Raw genomic sequence first — 15,867 nt, 5'->3', positions numbered from 1 at the left:
AAAACAAAAGGAACGTATCCGGAAGAGGTTGATCGAAGAAGACCAAGCCGAAGAATAAGAATAATGTTTTTTTTAGTACTTTAATTTTTTTTTAGATATTAATGTGTTTTTTTAATTAATGTGTGTTTTTTTAAATAATTTCTTGTTTTTTTAATAATACGTTTTTTTAATACATTTATAAAAAAATAAAAAAATAAACCGCTCGCGCCCTCTCTCGCGCCCCTCCACACCATGGCCCGGGGCGCGAGCACCACAACCAACACCCATCTTATCAAGTTTCTCTCTCTGCCACACGTCACAATATTATTGGCTGGCGCCCCCACTCGCGCCCCCTCTCGCGCCCCCCCACACCCCTCAGCCTAAGGACCACTAGCATAGTATGAAACCTCACTTTCAAACATCACATTTAAAACGTTATATGTTTCACTCACATGACTTGTTTTTTCAGATAACTAACAATAATAATTCACTATACTCCAACGCCACTACCGGCTACAAAAGGGAAGCTATTGTTCCTTCTTTTAGTTTAAAAACTCTTATACAATCCGATCAAAAACCCGACCATAATGTCCATAGCAGTTGCCCATCTCAACCACTCGCCAACCCGCCAACACCAATAAAAAAGTCACGCTTAAGCGTACGTCCCACCAGGGCGACTTCTTATCAATACAAAGACTCACACCCGTCGCTAGAAGTCGTTGGTGGAGCTAGCGAAGCGACTCGTTCTGTTCGGTTATCAAGACTCACTTGGAACGCCCATACAACCACTTTCCAGTCTTCGGTTCAAACCGCCACATCGAGACCATATTCGCCTCCTTTTTTCGAAACATACCCGACGTGAAGTTGAAGCGCGAGTGCCTTAGGACCCCGGATGATGGGACCGTCACACTCGACTGGGTCTCGGGCGATGCCTACAACTTGCCGGTCAACTCCCCTATCCTACTATTACTTGTGAGTATATATAATTATATACTTCTCCCTAATCATTTAATAAACGAATAAACATGAACAAATTTTTTTTATTCATGTTATTAAATAAATGAACATGAACATGCGTCTCTTTCATCTATTTAGATTCATGAGCATTCGTGTATGTTTGTTTATATTTGTTCATTTATGATTGTTTTTTTATGTTTATTTAAATATTCATTCAAATTTATTTAGTACTAATATTAGTTTAAGATCTCATTGCTTTGGATATTCTAAAAACAATCAAGTCCAATTTAGTTATATACAATTAATTTTAATTTTTAGTCCTGCATTTTTCTATCAATACTGTGGACATAAATTTTTTAGATTGATGATAGTTAGGGCTGTCACTTTTACCCGAAACTCAACCCGAAAAAACCCGTACCCGAACTAACTCGACCCGAAAAACCCGAACCCGAGAAAAGACTAACCCGAACCCGAACCGAAGTAATTCGGGTTGGTTCTCGGGTTCAATTTATAAGTTTCGGGTCAACCCGAAATACCCGAATAACTTTTAGTTTTGAAATTAAATATATTTTTAGGTATAATAGGCTTAGTCTTAGTCACTAAAGATATTAGAATCTGAGCCCTGATTGTTTATTGTTAATTTATGTTTTCCGTTTATTACTAATAGCAGACGTAATCGAACAACCAAATCAAGTCTGATTGAAGACGATTATGGTTCGAGTTAATTACTTAGTTTTACTCTTCTTTTGAATTGTTTTATGACTTTATCAAGTTATGTTAGTTTATTATTTGATTATTTGCGTTACGAGCAAAGAAGAATATGTTGTTTTAATTTTAGCATTACAGTTTTTTAATTTTTTTTGTTTTTTGTTTCATTTTTAGGATACCCAAACCTAATTAACCCAACCCGAATTACCCAAACCCAAAAAATCCGTGAGAGATTTGGGTTGGGTTTCAGGTTAAGATTTAAAAATTTGAAACCCGAAGAACCCGGCCCGAAACCCGAAGAGCACCCCTAATGATAGTGATTTGGGTGTTGTAAAGCTTATATCTGACTTGCTTTGGACTTTAGATTGAATAATCATCTTTACTTTAAGTGGTGTTCGTTTATGTTCATTTATATTCGCTTCTCTTTTGTTTTTGTTCAGTTATGTCTATTTGCGTTAGTGAATAGTTCGTTTAGAATATTAAGAAAACAAACATAAACAAATACAAACACCTTAATTTTCTTAGCGAATGAACATGAACAAGTGCTGTTTGTTTGGTTCATTTACACACCTGATTTTAATAAAAGAAATAGTGAAACAATGACAATAAATTTTGCAGCCTGGTTTGACTGGAGGAAGTGATGATTCGTACATAAGGCATATGCTGGTGAAGGCAAGGAGTAAAGGGTGGCGCGCGGTGGTATTCAATAGTCGCGGCTGTGCTGATAGCCCTGTTACCACACCTCAGGTTCTAGTTATTCAAACTGTTATTTTTAAAGAGTCATATAACCAATTGTTGTTTATATATTGTTTGTGCTCTAATCACGTTACACGCGGTTTACATTTATGCAGATGTATTCAGGTTCATTTCTAGGTGATCTCGACGTTGTAGTGAATAATGTTGTTACGAGGTATCCCGAAGCCAATCTTTATGGTGTTGGTTGGTCCATGGGAGCTAACATTCTTGTTCAATATTTAGGAAAGGTAAAAAAATATGTTACCATTTGTGTGTGTGTGTGTGTTTTTGTTTTTTATTTTATGATATGAAAAACATATGATTTTGTGTTTTTGTAGGAGGCCAGTGCGCGTAAATTTTCAGGTGCGGTTTCCTTGTGTAATCCTTTCAATCTGGTTATGTCAGATGAGGATTTATGCAAGGGATTTAACAGAATTTATAACAGGTCTCTTGCGAAGGCGTTGAGCGGCATTTTAAAGAAGTAATGTTTATAATAGATTAATCTCCCTTGTGTTTATAGTTTCTGCAATAAAATTTGGAGTTATTTGGATTTTAAATTTCTTTTTTTTTTCCAGGCATCTTATGTTGTTTGAAGACATTGGAGGCGATTACAATATCTCATTAGCTGCTAATGCTCAAACTATACGCGATTATGATGAAGGATTGACCCGAGTTTCATTTGGTTTCAAGTCAGTCGACGAGTACTTGCAAAATTCATGTAGTGCAGATTACATAAAATATGTTCGCACGCCTTTGCTTTGCATACAGGCAATATTTCTTTAAACGAATCTTGTTAAAAATAACGTGACATTTGGTCATATGTTATATGGTGTGTAAAAAAAATCATAAAGTTTACTTGTTTAAATTACAGGCAAAGAATGACCCGATCGCACCTAATAGAGCGATACCTCGTGAAGATATCAAGGTATGTAGCGCAACAATGTTACAAAAACGTTGTGCGATATTATTGTTTAACGATCTTTTTTGTATCTTTTGAACAGGAGAACCCGAATTGTTTGTTGATAGTTACACCAAAAGGAGGTCATTTAGGGTGGGTTGCCGGTGAGAATGCACCGCAAGGGTGCCCATGGACCGATCCTGTGGTCATGGATTTCCTTGAACATCTTGAAAATGAAAGATCGGGCACACGTCAAGGTACTGACAAGTTGTTGCAGTCGGTAGAGGCATAGACTAGATTATAGACAACCATTTGTACTTTAGTTGGCTTAATTACCGATTTTATGTAATATAGTGGAAATATAATATGATAGCGATTCAAAAAGGGGTAGCGGCGCAGCTTGTTGCCCGCTTGTCTTCTGTTTCGATGTAATCCAATGAACATGATTGTTTTAACAAAAAAAATATATATATATGATACAAAAGTGTGTAAAAGATGTTAAACTTTCTTGAATATTTGTAGAGTTTCTTGAAACTGTTTTATACAACAAAAAAACTAGCCACTCATAACGGTTAAGAAACCTTAGCTACTTCTCAACAGATATGTCGTCCTAGCCAAGGTCGTCTTAGGGCATGTGCGAGGTGTGCAGGCGCACAAGGCCCACTAACCGAGGGGCCTATAATTTTTGTAACACTATATATATTTTTTATATATAATTTGATAATTTTTTTTAATAAAAACCCTACAATAACTGATTTTGTTCAAATAGTATTGTTTTGTTAAATGTTATCACACTTATCATTTTATATATTAGGGGTCCACTTTTTTACACACAAGGCCTTTGGGAGTCCAGATTCTCTCGGGGACGGCCCTGGTCCTGGCCGATGGAACCCCTAAAGTCCACCACATGTTGTTTCTCAGTTATCATTAGATTGTCACATGCTAGAAGAAGCATCTGATCTAAACCATCGTCACGTTAAACCTCTCTCGCGACCATGACTTTACAAAGTCGTCGTCAAGTTATAGATTTCTCTCCGTACTATTCAAGCTACAAGTACTTTGTCCTTATGAGGCGTATTAGACTAGTTACGCAATATACAAAACTAGGGTACAATATACATTTTTTTATGGTTCATGTAAATTTCCAAACAACTAGGGTAACATAAAAAAGTTATTCATAGAAAAAAAAAGTTAAAAAAATGTAACCGCGCTTTAAAAATTACAGGCAATACCATCGAATTTAGTTCGTTTGTTTTTCCTTAACGGCGAACAACACTTGAAACTCTACTATTAAAATCCACATTGAACCAAATAAACAACTGATACAAATAGGCCAAGAGGCCATCGACAACGAATTGTGTCACTTATATTGATTTTGTATCCAAAAAAAAAATTCATAAATTCCTATAACTTCGATTAGTTTCATGGTAAAACTGAATAAATTAACTCTCGGTGGTAAAAATCTGAAAACAAAATAGGTTTTTAGTAATCAGTGCACTCAATGATGGGCCTTCATCAGTTCATCGAGGGACAAGGCCCAAGGGCTACGATATTATTATTATTACTACGTCTACGTCCATAATTAAAAAGACCATCATACTATCATAGTGGGGCTATGATTAATGAAATTACAAAAGAATCTCTCACTTGGGCCTTCGAATAAAAAAGCAATGCAAATGCAACAGGGCTGTCGTCTACACTCTACACCCAAACGAAGATGGGCCCAATGCCATCTACAAGGCCTACGGCTAAAAAACTACAATTAGAGGTGCACATATCGGGGTTTTCCAAATACCCGGTTCCGGGTATGACCGGGTATTGAAAAATCAGGTATTGGCAATACCCGGGTCGGGCTTGGGTTCGTGCATTGTCTTTAAAAACCATACCTTATGCATCGGGCTCCGGTCTGGTATAGAACCGGGTATATGAATACTCTATTTTCAGGTATTGAATAACCCTATTTTCGGGTTTTTTCGTGCTTTTTTCCAGGGTACAGATTGGATATTTTAAGGTGTTGCACTTTTTAGGGGTGTTTTCCGGGTATTTTTAAAGTATTTTTCAGGTAAAAATGCATTAATTTACACGTTTATTCGCTTTCTTTATTTCGATAGTTAGTTGTCAATTTTAATTTCAAGATTGAGAGTACCTGCAAAGATAAAGTCTCATATGTGAAAACGTCGATGCATTAGTTTATGCATCTATACTTAATAAATAAGTAATTATCCACTGGCATGTGTCATAATTCTTTGAGCTCAACCTACATTTTCTGGTTTCTCTTATTTACAGTTTATTCATTAATAATATATAAATTTACAATTTGCTAAATTAAAGATAAAATTCTTTATTTTACACGGGTTTCAAACATGTTACAATAATATACCAAATTCCTTGTATCAAGTATATTTTCTTTTTTTATGCTTTCTTGCTACGCGAAGATCACATATCAGCCATCTCAAACAAAGGGTACGCCCATGATGTTACCATCTGCCAAGATATTGAGTCGATAGCGAGTTCCGGCAAGCTGATGAATGTGCCGCCACTACATGCTCGTTCTTTCTTTTTACACGAGTCATCATTTTATTTTTTTTAACAATGTTTGGAACTACCCCCAATACCCCAGTGAGCATTCCTGAGACGGAATATCAACCGTTCATATTAATTTTGACGCTCCAGAGTCCAAACATGACTTACCCAAGAACACCATCAAGGAGGAAACACAACATTATGGAAAACCTCTTGAGTCAAGTTTCGAACTTGAAACCATAAGATCTCAAGTCTTGATCATCGCCCTAAGTAGACGTGCACAAAAAAACCGGTTCCGGAACCTAACCGGTGGAACCGAACCGGAACCGGTTCCAGTTCCAACCCGGTTGGAACAATACCCGGTTTGGGTATTTTTGTACCCGAAAATCGGGACCGGTTCTACTATATATATTTCAGTACCGGTTCCAACCCGGTTCCTACCCGGTTCTTATTTGGAACCGGTTCGGGTCGTACCCGGAAAAACCGGTTCCACCGGGTTTTTTTCAAGGGTCAAACAAAAAGTCAAACTAGCCGTTGGAACCGGTTCCAACGGTAATATAGCCGTTGGAACCGGTTTTTTAGACACCAAGTAGCCGTTGGAACCGGTTCCAACGGTAATATAGCCGTTGGAACCGGTTTTTGAGGCAATATATCCGTTGGAACCGGTTCCAACGGTAATATAGCCGTTGGAACCGGTTTTTGGGCCAAACCTATATATAACTTGTTTCCATTACTTGTTTCACCACCAAACTCAAAAACAAACTAAAATACTACCCCTTTAGCAAACCCGTTCCTTTACCCGACCATCCAACAAAATATTATTATGGCACCCATCAAAAAAACTAACAACAAGGCTAAGAAGGGTGTTTTTGTTGCCCCCGTTCCTGTTACGGAGGACCCAAGGGTTGTTACGGTAGTCAACCATAACCGCAACCAAGACATATGGAAGAATTGGGATTTGATTGTGGATGACGAAGGTTATCAAAAGGCTCGTTGCAAACTATGTGGTTCAATATTAAAGCAGGATTCCAACTCTACTTTGAGAAAGCACATCGAGAAGCCATATTGCAAGGCGTTGAAAGGGATTGGCACGACCGATCAAATTGACTTGGGTAAAGATTGTACACTATTTCGTTACAACACGACTCAAGTTCAAGATAGAATGGCAAAGTTCGTTATTCAACGAGGTTTGCCGTTTAACCACTTTGATGACCCGGAGTTGACGTCGTTGATTCGCGAAACTCTACAACCGAGATACACACATGTAAGTCGTACTACCTTAAGACGTCATTGTGTCAAGTTGTGGGAGTGTGATAAAAAAGAGTTAATCGAGTCTTTTCATTCTTTAGAAGCCATGGTTAGTTTAACTACCGATGTTTGGTCGGCACAACACGGGTTGCCCGAATCATACATATGTGTCACCGCTCATTGGGTTGATCCGGTGACATGGCAATTGATGAAACGCACCATCGCTTTTGAAAACTTCCCGTTCCCACATACCGCCGAAAAATTGTTTGAATTACTTGATGAAGTTATAACGACTTACAACTTGAGAAATAAAATATTTTCGATTTCGTTTGACAACGCTTCAAACAATACTAAGGCGGCTGAAAAATTTATCATTAAATATTCACCACCTTGTTTCGGGGATTTTTTTCATGTCCGATGTGTTGCACATATCATCAACTTGGTTGTTCAAGTAGGTCTTGACAATGAACACATTTGTGATGATTTAAAATACTTTAGACTTATGTTACAAGATGTCTTCAAAAGTGGTAAAAGAAGACATCTTGAATATAAGAACTATTGCAAGTCGGTGGAAAGAAAGTATTTGGGGCCGAATTCGGACGTTCCAACCCGTTGGAAGTCAACTTGTCATATGTTAAAGTGTGCTTTTGGCCAACGCCAAACTTTACAAGCTTTTCATAACAATCTTGTTGAACAACGCGAGGCCGATATGTTTCCGGAAAGTGTTTGAGTCCAAGTCGGTTATATGTTGGAGTATCTTGACGTGTTCAAAAAGTCAACAACAAAATTATCGGGAGTCTATTACCCTACTAGTTGTTGGGTTTTGCAAGAATTGTACTATATGTCTTGTGTTTTTAAAAGCTTTGCGGAGAAGAACAAACTCTTCGAAAATATTGTTGCGGTGATGAAAGAAAAGTTCATAAAATATTTTGAAATCATACCGCCGGTCTTTACTTGTGCCGCCGCATTAAACCCCTATTGGAATGTTAATGGGGTTGAAACAACGATTGAGGAAATATTCGACAACTTAGGTATGCACGAGATTGACCCGAAGTTGTCGACGGAAGCGAAGGACAAGTTCAACAAAAATCTTCAAGACCTTTATGACCACTATTTTCAAATGTACGGTCCAAGCACGAGATCGTCTTTTGTGAAAAAAACAACAAGTGGTAGGCCGTGCAATGACCCACTTATAAACTTGATGAATGGGATTCGTGAATCCGCATCTAAGAGGCAAAGAGGAAACACACCAAGTAGCGAACTTGGTCGATATAGTGGAGCAAACTATGTTGAGGGCGCAACGGTAGACGAAATTCGCAATATTGATTTATTGGCTTGGTGGAAAGGTAAACAAAACGAATTTCCCATTCTATCCGCCATGGCTCGTGATTTGCTTGCCGTACAAGCCTCAACGGTTGCTTCCGAATCGGTTTTTTCTCTTAGTGGGAGGGTGTTATCTATGCGAAGAACAAAACTAACTCCCGAGTCTATAGAGGTTTGCATTTGCCTAAAGGACCATTTGGATGCGGTGGATCGTGTACAACACAAGGCGAACTTTGAAGACGAAATACCAATAGAGCGTCATATTCATGATGAGGAGGCGGAGGACGGGGTTTCTTCCGATAACGAAGACGAGGGTGAAGAGAATGAAGACGAAGAAGAGTTGTAATTATTTGTTTTGGTAAAATTATTTGTAACTTGTTCGACTAATTATTTGTTTTGGTAAAATTATTTGTTTCGACGATGAAGAATTGTACTATTGTCTGTCAGTCACGTGTTTGAACGGTCAAACGGTCAAAAACGGTTAAAAAACCCTATTTATAGTTAAAAAAACCGGTTCCAACGGTCAAAAACGGCTATATAGCCGTTGGAACCGGTTCCTAACGGCTCTAATTTTTAAATTTCAAAAAAAACCGGTGGAACCGGTTTTTACGTAAAAACCGGTTCCGGTTCATACCCTACCCGGTTCTTAAAAGTTCGCATATCTGGGCACCGGTTCGGGTCGGGAACCGAACCGGTTCCTGACTGGAACCGGTGTCATTCTCTACCCGGGTTGAAAAAAACCGGTTCCGAACCGGTTCGGGTTTTCAAGGTGTACCCGATTTGTGCAGCTCTAGCCCTAAGCCATTTGACAAGAAGGTCAGCGGCTTTGAGATGAGGCATGTAGAAAACAATCTTTGAGCCGAAACAAAATCATATATGGTTACATATATCAAAGCAAAGTTGGTTGCGTACATCCTATTTATAGCTTAACCAAAACTATTGAAAAGTGTATGAAATTATGAATCAAGACATGATACCCGTAAAGTTACATTAGAAGGCATACATCCCTTATTTTTAATATCAAGTTCTTAAATTTGAAATTGTAGCCACTAGGGATGAAGTTTCTTCTATCCTTTATCCTTTTAAGTCGGTCATCCCATCTGGGTGGAATGGCAATGGCTAGCAGACTTTTCTTGCATCACTTCCAACCGTTTATTATGTTGCGTTTTCTTCTTTTATTTCTTTTGTCAAACCAAAACCAAAACCAAAGATGTTTATCCTTTAAATTTCATTATTTCATAGGCCCATAAAGAGCTTCTTCTTTTCCATATAACATGGATGAAGTGATATTTTAATTTAATGTAATTATTTTACTATACAATGTGATCAACTTTATTTTCAATAACTGATTACCAAACTAAGTTTGTTTATACCCAGGGATCAAATATGCACTAAGATTAAACCATATGAGTGATTTGTATAATCAATTCCGAATGTTTGAATAATTTGCAATTTTTATTTCTGGAAGCCAAAATTGCAATATGGTTAAACACTTAAACTACGAAAGTCATTTGTGCAATATACATTAGAACCTCTATAACTTAATACTCGATAAATTATAACCTTGATAAAATTAATAATTTGTCCGGTCCTCCGGTACAAAATTGGACCCCATTGATAAAACAACAAAATAAATTTTTTTTGAAATCCCAATATAAATATTTTGATCCCAGCGAAACTATAAATTAATAACTACCAAAATGTTCCAAAATTCTATGATTGTCTAATAAAAAATGAATCTATAGTCACTTGTTTTTTTTTTTGTTGACTTCAAATCTATATTTAGTTCATCTTAAGTCTCCCGTTGCACTTAAGAGTTGAGACACTGTATTCTCATATTGCAACAAAAAGTTGCGAAGAGTTGTTGCCGCTTGCAATGCTTCTTTCCGAGTGACCGGTTCCAAAGGTACTGAATCATCATCAACCGGATTTTGAACGGTATCCGCCATAATTTCTCCAATGCTTTGAACCTTGTAGCATTCATTATTTTCACCTGAAAATTTTGAAGGTCGATGCATTAATTTGAGAGTTGCTCACGAATATAAGCCAACTCTTTAAATTAATAACTTATTAATTTATCGAAATAATAATATCTCGTTAAACTAATAAAATATCTGGTTCCAATATTATTAATTTATAAAGGTTTTATTGTACTTTTTTTTAATAAGTATATTCTTAAACTTATATACTGGCTCATGTGTACAGCAAATCAAAAAATTTTGGAAAACAAAAATGAGTGATCCAATTCAAATAGGAAAATTACTTTTTTGTCTTTTATTTGTCTTTTATATAGTATAAAATTTCAATTACTTGTCGAACAAACCATAAAAAAAAATATTTTAACCTATATTTGTTTAAACAACAGTTGGTCCTATGAATTTACAATGTCCAACGGTGAATATGCCAAGATTGCATTCAACATGTCACAAAGCATGTATGGTTATTGGTTACGGATTTCAAAGCAAAGTTGGTTATTTCATCCTTTTTACAACATATAAAAACTAATGAAAAGCTAATGAATCAGGTCAAGAAACAAGTAGAGTTACATTAGAAGGCCGTACAATACCCATTTTTATTATTATTATTATTATTATTATTATTATTATTATTATTATTATTATTATTTTAACCAACGAGACCAACTTGAGATTATATCCACCACATACCGGAAGGAAACTTCTTTCGAGTAGTCCATCCCAATCCCATCTTGGTGGGTGTACTTTTATTTCATCACTTTCCATTCCCAACCTTTTATTATGTTTATTTTCTTTGTTTTCTTTAGTTTCTTATACCTTGGATGTCTATCCTTTTAATTTCATTAATAGTTCTATGCATATTGTTTCATAGGGCCGTGGGGTTAAGTTTCGCTTGAAGTATTTTATTCTGGGTTGAGCCAGGAGATTGTTCCAGTTGTAGGTTATTTTTTTGGGTGAATGGGTCCGGTTATAATGTTTTGTTTTTCAATCGAAAGGTTGATATATTTATCAGCGTAATCTTGGATATATGAATATTTGATGTTAAAAAAAAGGTAACATAGAGTAAAGTAGTTCAAGGGCCCCTTCCTCTTCCATAACACATGGATCAATTTAACATTTTCTAGCTATCAAAAAAATGATCAGTCATGGTCCACGTGTCTATGACGGTTTAGAATAATAAATCAATGTATATAGTTTTTTTAACATGTATATAGTATTTCCAAAAATTTTATTTATTTATTTATTTTTATCAAAACTCATAGGTATGATTTCATAATTTTTTTTTTTCTAGCTGTTGTCAGTTCAATTATTATAGAAGATTGATTTTCATCATCCTAAATATGTAGCATCGGATCCTGCGTACGGGACATCACATATCAACAACTTCATACATGATTTACCTATGAGTCGAATGCCGAAAGCAACTCAGAGAGTTGCCAGACATTTCCCATTGATGAACAAGGTTTTATAAGATGCGCGATTCTAGCTCGCATAAAAATCCAACTAAGATCGGGTGTTTTTCTATGTAAAAGAATGCATGTTAATTTGAGGTGGTTGTTAATTTACCGATTTCTAATTGTTTGGCTTTAAATCATATGGACCACTAAAACAAGAGAAACTCAATTGCAACACGATTAAATCTTTTATCAACATTAAAGAAAAAATATAACCTACTTTTAACTTAACACCAATATGCCCGACAATTTCCATTTAAGGTCATTGAGAAGTGAGAACAAAGCAAACACACTTCTTTAAGGATAACATGTTATACTTAGACCTAAATTTTACGATATCTTAGCCACACAAAAAATAAAACACACACAATATAACACAATTAAATGTAAGAAAAATAAATAACACAAGAATTCATGTGGTTCGCTCTATCAACATGATTGAGTTATAAATGGAAATTGTCGGGCATATTGGTATTATTATTATTATTATTATTATTATTATTATTATTTTAACCAACGAGACCAACTTGAGATTATATCCACTACATACCGGAAGGAAACTTCTTTCGAGTCTGTGACATTATGTACAAATGTATAAAAAATTTTAAAAGAAAGTAATTAAGGTATAGCTATTAAAGCACATTATGTACAAATGTATAAAAAATTAAAATTAATTGAAAAAGAGAAATTTTGTTTGGACTTAGCATCAACTTAGGTTAAAAGTTTGAATTACCATATATAAAACTAGCTTAAACGCTATCTTATAAATATTATATTAACTACTAATATGAGTATATATGTTTTTTAAAAATATTTTCTTACATACTTGTACATAAAACTCATCGAAAACATTAAAAGAAAAACTAAAAATGAATTAAAAAAACGCATATATAAAGTGTGGTGTATTGTTTAAAATAAAAATAATAATTGGGATGGATGACTGAAAACGGATTATTGGATGCGACATACAGCTCAGCTTGGCGTGGCATGGTGACGTGGCACCTTAAGCATAATAAGATATGAGATTCCTCAGCTTCACACTAAAACCCAAGGAGTTTGGAGAACAAATCCAACATATCATGTCTGCTCTTATCTTCAGAAATGTCTACATCCAACCTTGTTTCTCTTATTTCAACAAAAGCATCATCTCCTTCAAACACTAACAAAATGAAAATTGAAGATAATGCTATAAAATTAGTGACACGCCATTTTTAATAAATATGTACGTACCCTATCTTTGTTAAATCATTTTTAATAATGTTATTAAATATCTTTATGAGCATAGTGACCAAAATCTGGTGATGAAAATGGAATTAAGATGACTGATCATGGAGAATTCGGATTTCATAATGAAAATGATACCTTAAATCATTAAACACAATTCATATATATATATATATATATATATATATATAAGGGCTAAGTATAAAATGAAAATCCACTTGAGTTGTGAAAACTCTAGAAACTCATTCTCAACCACATATTTTTAATTAATGTTTAAATCTCATGGTCCACAATTAAAGTGAATAAAAAATGTAAATATAAATATAACTTTTTTCTCTCTTCTGAAAACATATATAAAAATTAGTAAAAAATAGCAAAACATTTTTTTTTATGTTTCGATGTTTTGTATTAAATGTTACAATACATATTACATGTAACAAAAAAAAACGATGTTACATAGGGTTTTCGCGGGTTTTCACAACTCAAGTGGGTTTTCATTTTAACCTTACCTTATATATAAGTTAAAAAGGAATTAAGGAATAGCATCTTAAAATTTCTGTGCCAAATTTAACAACTTTGAAAGTAAATGGGCCATTTGATTATAAAGCCAAAGTTAAAGTTCATTGTTCAAAGTGTAATTATGCCGAACTTGTGCTAGCGGATCTCTAGCGAACTTCTGATGGTCCATCGATAAACATGACTAGAAATGTAAAAGGTAGACATTTCCATGATTTAGGAACAATGATGATCGTTGTTGTCACAGCCTCAGACCCTATACCCTGGGAAGGGAGCCGTGAATATCGACAGGTGGTATCAGTGTTTATTATAATAATTTGCAGCGGAATATTTCATCAGAGTTAGGAAAAATAATCAGAGTTATAAAAACACCATGATTCTTATATCATAAATTGGGAATAAAACCCATTTTTATATAAGCATACGTTTTATAGAGTTAAACCCAAATTTACAAAACAACAAATTTTTTATTCTGGTGACAAGCTATTTATTTAACTTGAAGGCCTGCAGGCATAATTCATGTGTCTCTAACAAGTCATCTGAAACATGTTTAAAATTATTTGATCAGTAGGAAATACTGGTGGGTACGTTCATTTATGAACGACACATTTTTACAGCTACAGCATTAAGATGCTTTTACATCTGCCTGCTTATAAATTACCGAAATATACTTGTCACTCGACCGTATCTATGACTAGGGTCATATTACTTATTGGCTAACACTTGCCCAATAAGTAACGTGCAATAGCCCAGTAAGAAAGCCTTGCATACAAAAGCCCACAATACCAATAGTAACCATCCCGTAATTCTAAAACACTTTTGAAAACATTTGGACCATCGTTCATGAGTTTAATAAGTTTAAAAATCATCATGATAGTATTGGAAAACCAGTTGTCTCACGTAAATGTGAGTTGTACAAAAACTCGAATGTCTCACCTTGCAAGTTTACAAATAAAGTGCTTTCCTGGTATTAAGCACCTAGGTTAAACACAATGTAGTATCTCTGGATTAGTATAAACCGTTAATCATAACGATAATCACGAGATTAGAAACTTTACACGATGGCACAGTGTCTTGCCTTGTTCAGGCAGAGCTTTTGGATTCGTGTACGAAGCTTCTTTCGATCGGAGAGGGTATCGTTACAACTACTCGAGGTATTATATTAATATTTCTAAATATAAGAAAACGTGAGAAAAAATGAGAGATGTGTGTGTGTTGAGCAAGGAAGACAGACCATGACTTCTCCCTTTTATAGTTTTCAAGGTCGGTCGAGTATCACGATGAACCAATAATAAGGTCGTCGCGTAGCACAACGAGACCTATAGGGTTGTTGAGTCAACTCTAGCCATGCCACGTGGCATGCCATATGGCAGACAACGTGTCATGTCAGCGTAAACTCCACGTCGCATATCGCGAAGGGGGAAGCGGGAGCCCATCGCGTAGCACGATGAACAACAAATATTTTCTGGATGATTATAAGCCTTCGCGTGTCGCAACGAGGCCTATATCAACCCGTCGCGCTGCGCACGATGGAAAGAAAAATTTTGTTTTTTACCACAAAAAATATTGTGGCGGCTCTCAAGTGCAAAGTGTGACATCAAAGTGTCATGTTGCGCCCATCGCACTTCGCTAGTGCGCATCGGGTGCTTCACACCAGCCGCTAGGACCACTGAGTGTGTCTTGTCATACAAGAATATTATCATATGAGCGCTTTTTTCTTTAAAGAGCTTACAAGTTTTGTAATCTAGCGATGTGAGACAAGAACTCAATTTCTTATTTATATTACGGTGGAAGCATTTCATTTACCTTCCTCCATCAATATGGGATGAAACTCGCTTATTTTTTATTTCATTTTTCCTTTCGCTTATATTATGGTATGCTATAGTTGGATATACAAGCATTGTAGCCTTCTGACACTTATGTAGCTTGGGCCACTACTGTGCAACACTACGCCGCTATGAAAGGCACCACAAAGTTCAATCCCGTGTGTGGGGTGGTCATTACTATTGAAGGTTAAATGTGAAGGTATATGTGGCGCTAACCACACTATGTAAGTCTAGTATTCGCGGAACATCGTGGGCATGAAAGGGCACTGTGGCAGTAAGTGTGATGCAAATCGCACGAGTGGAGGGCAACGACAAGTGCATTTTTTTTAATTTATGATTAAATATACAAATTCAATCATTTATCGTCATTTTAGCCCATCACCACATATTATACTACCACAACAAATGTTCTTTAATGTGCATGATCACTTTTTTTTCCAGATTTCATATCCACCATAAAGAATGTCATTAACAGAACAAAAAATCGAATATCGAAGATG

The 15,867-nt window shown here is 35.7% G+C and overlaps 1 pseudogene across 1 annotated transcript; it reads left to right on the top strand.

The window, feature by feature from the left end:
* The first annotated feature begins 566 nt into the window (after positions 1-566).
* Positions 567-3,573, top strand: LOC143637697 (embryogenesis-associated protein EMB8-like; annotated as a pseudogene). Its single transcript, XR_013154479.1, has 7 exons — positions 567-951; positions 2,263-2,391; positions 2,496-2,627; positions 2,718-2,860; positions 2,955-3,147; positions 3,251-3,304; positions 3,381-3,573. The product of XR_013154479.1 is annotated as an embryogenesis-associated protein EMB8-like (transcript).
* Positions 3,574-15,867: the final 12,294 nt, after the last annotated feature.

This window comes from Bidens hawaiensis, unplaced genomic scaffold (assembly GCF_021521415.1).
Source record: "Bidens hawaiensis isolate Kalapana, Puna unplaced genomic scaffold, B.hawaiensis_p1.1 tig00008376_1, whole genome shotgun sequence".
NCBI lineage: Eukaryota > Viridiplantae > Streptophyta > Magnoliopsida > Asterales > Asteraceae > Bidens > Bidens hawaiensis.
The sequence above is the reverse complement of the archived record's forward strand: the minus strand, read 5'-3'. Positions and strand labels throughout refer to the sequence as shown.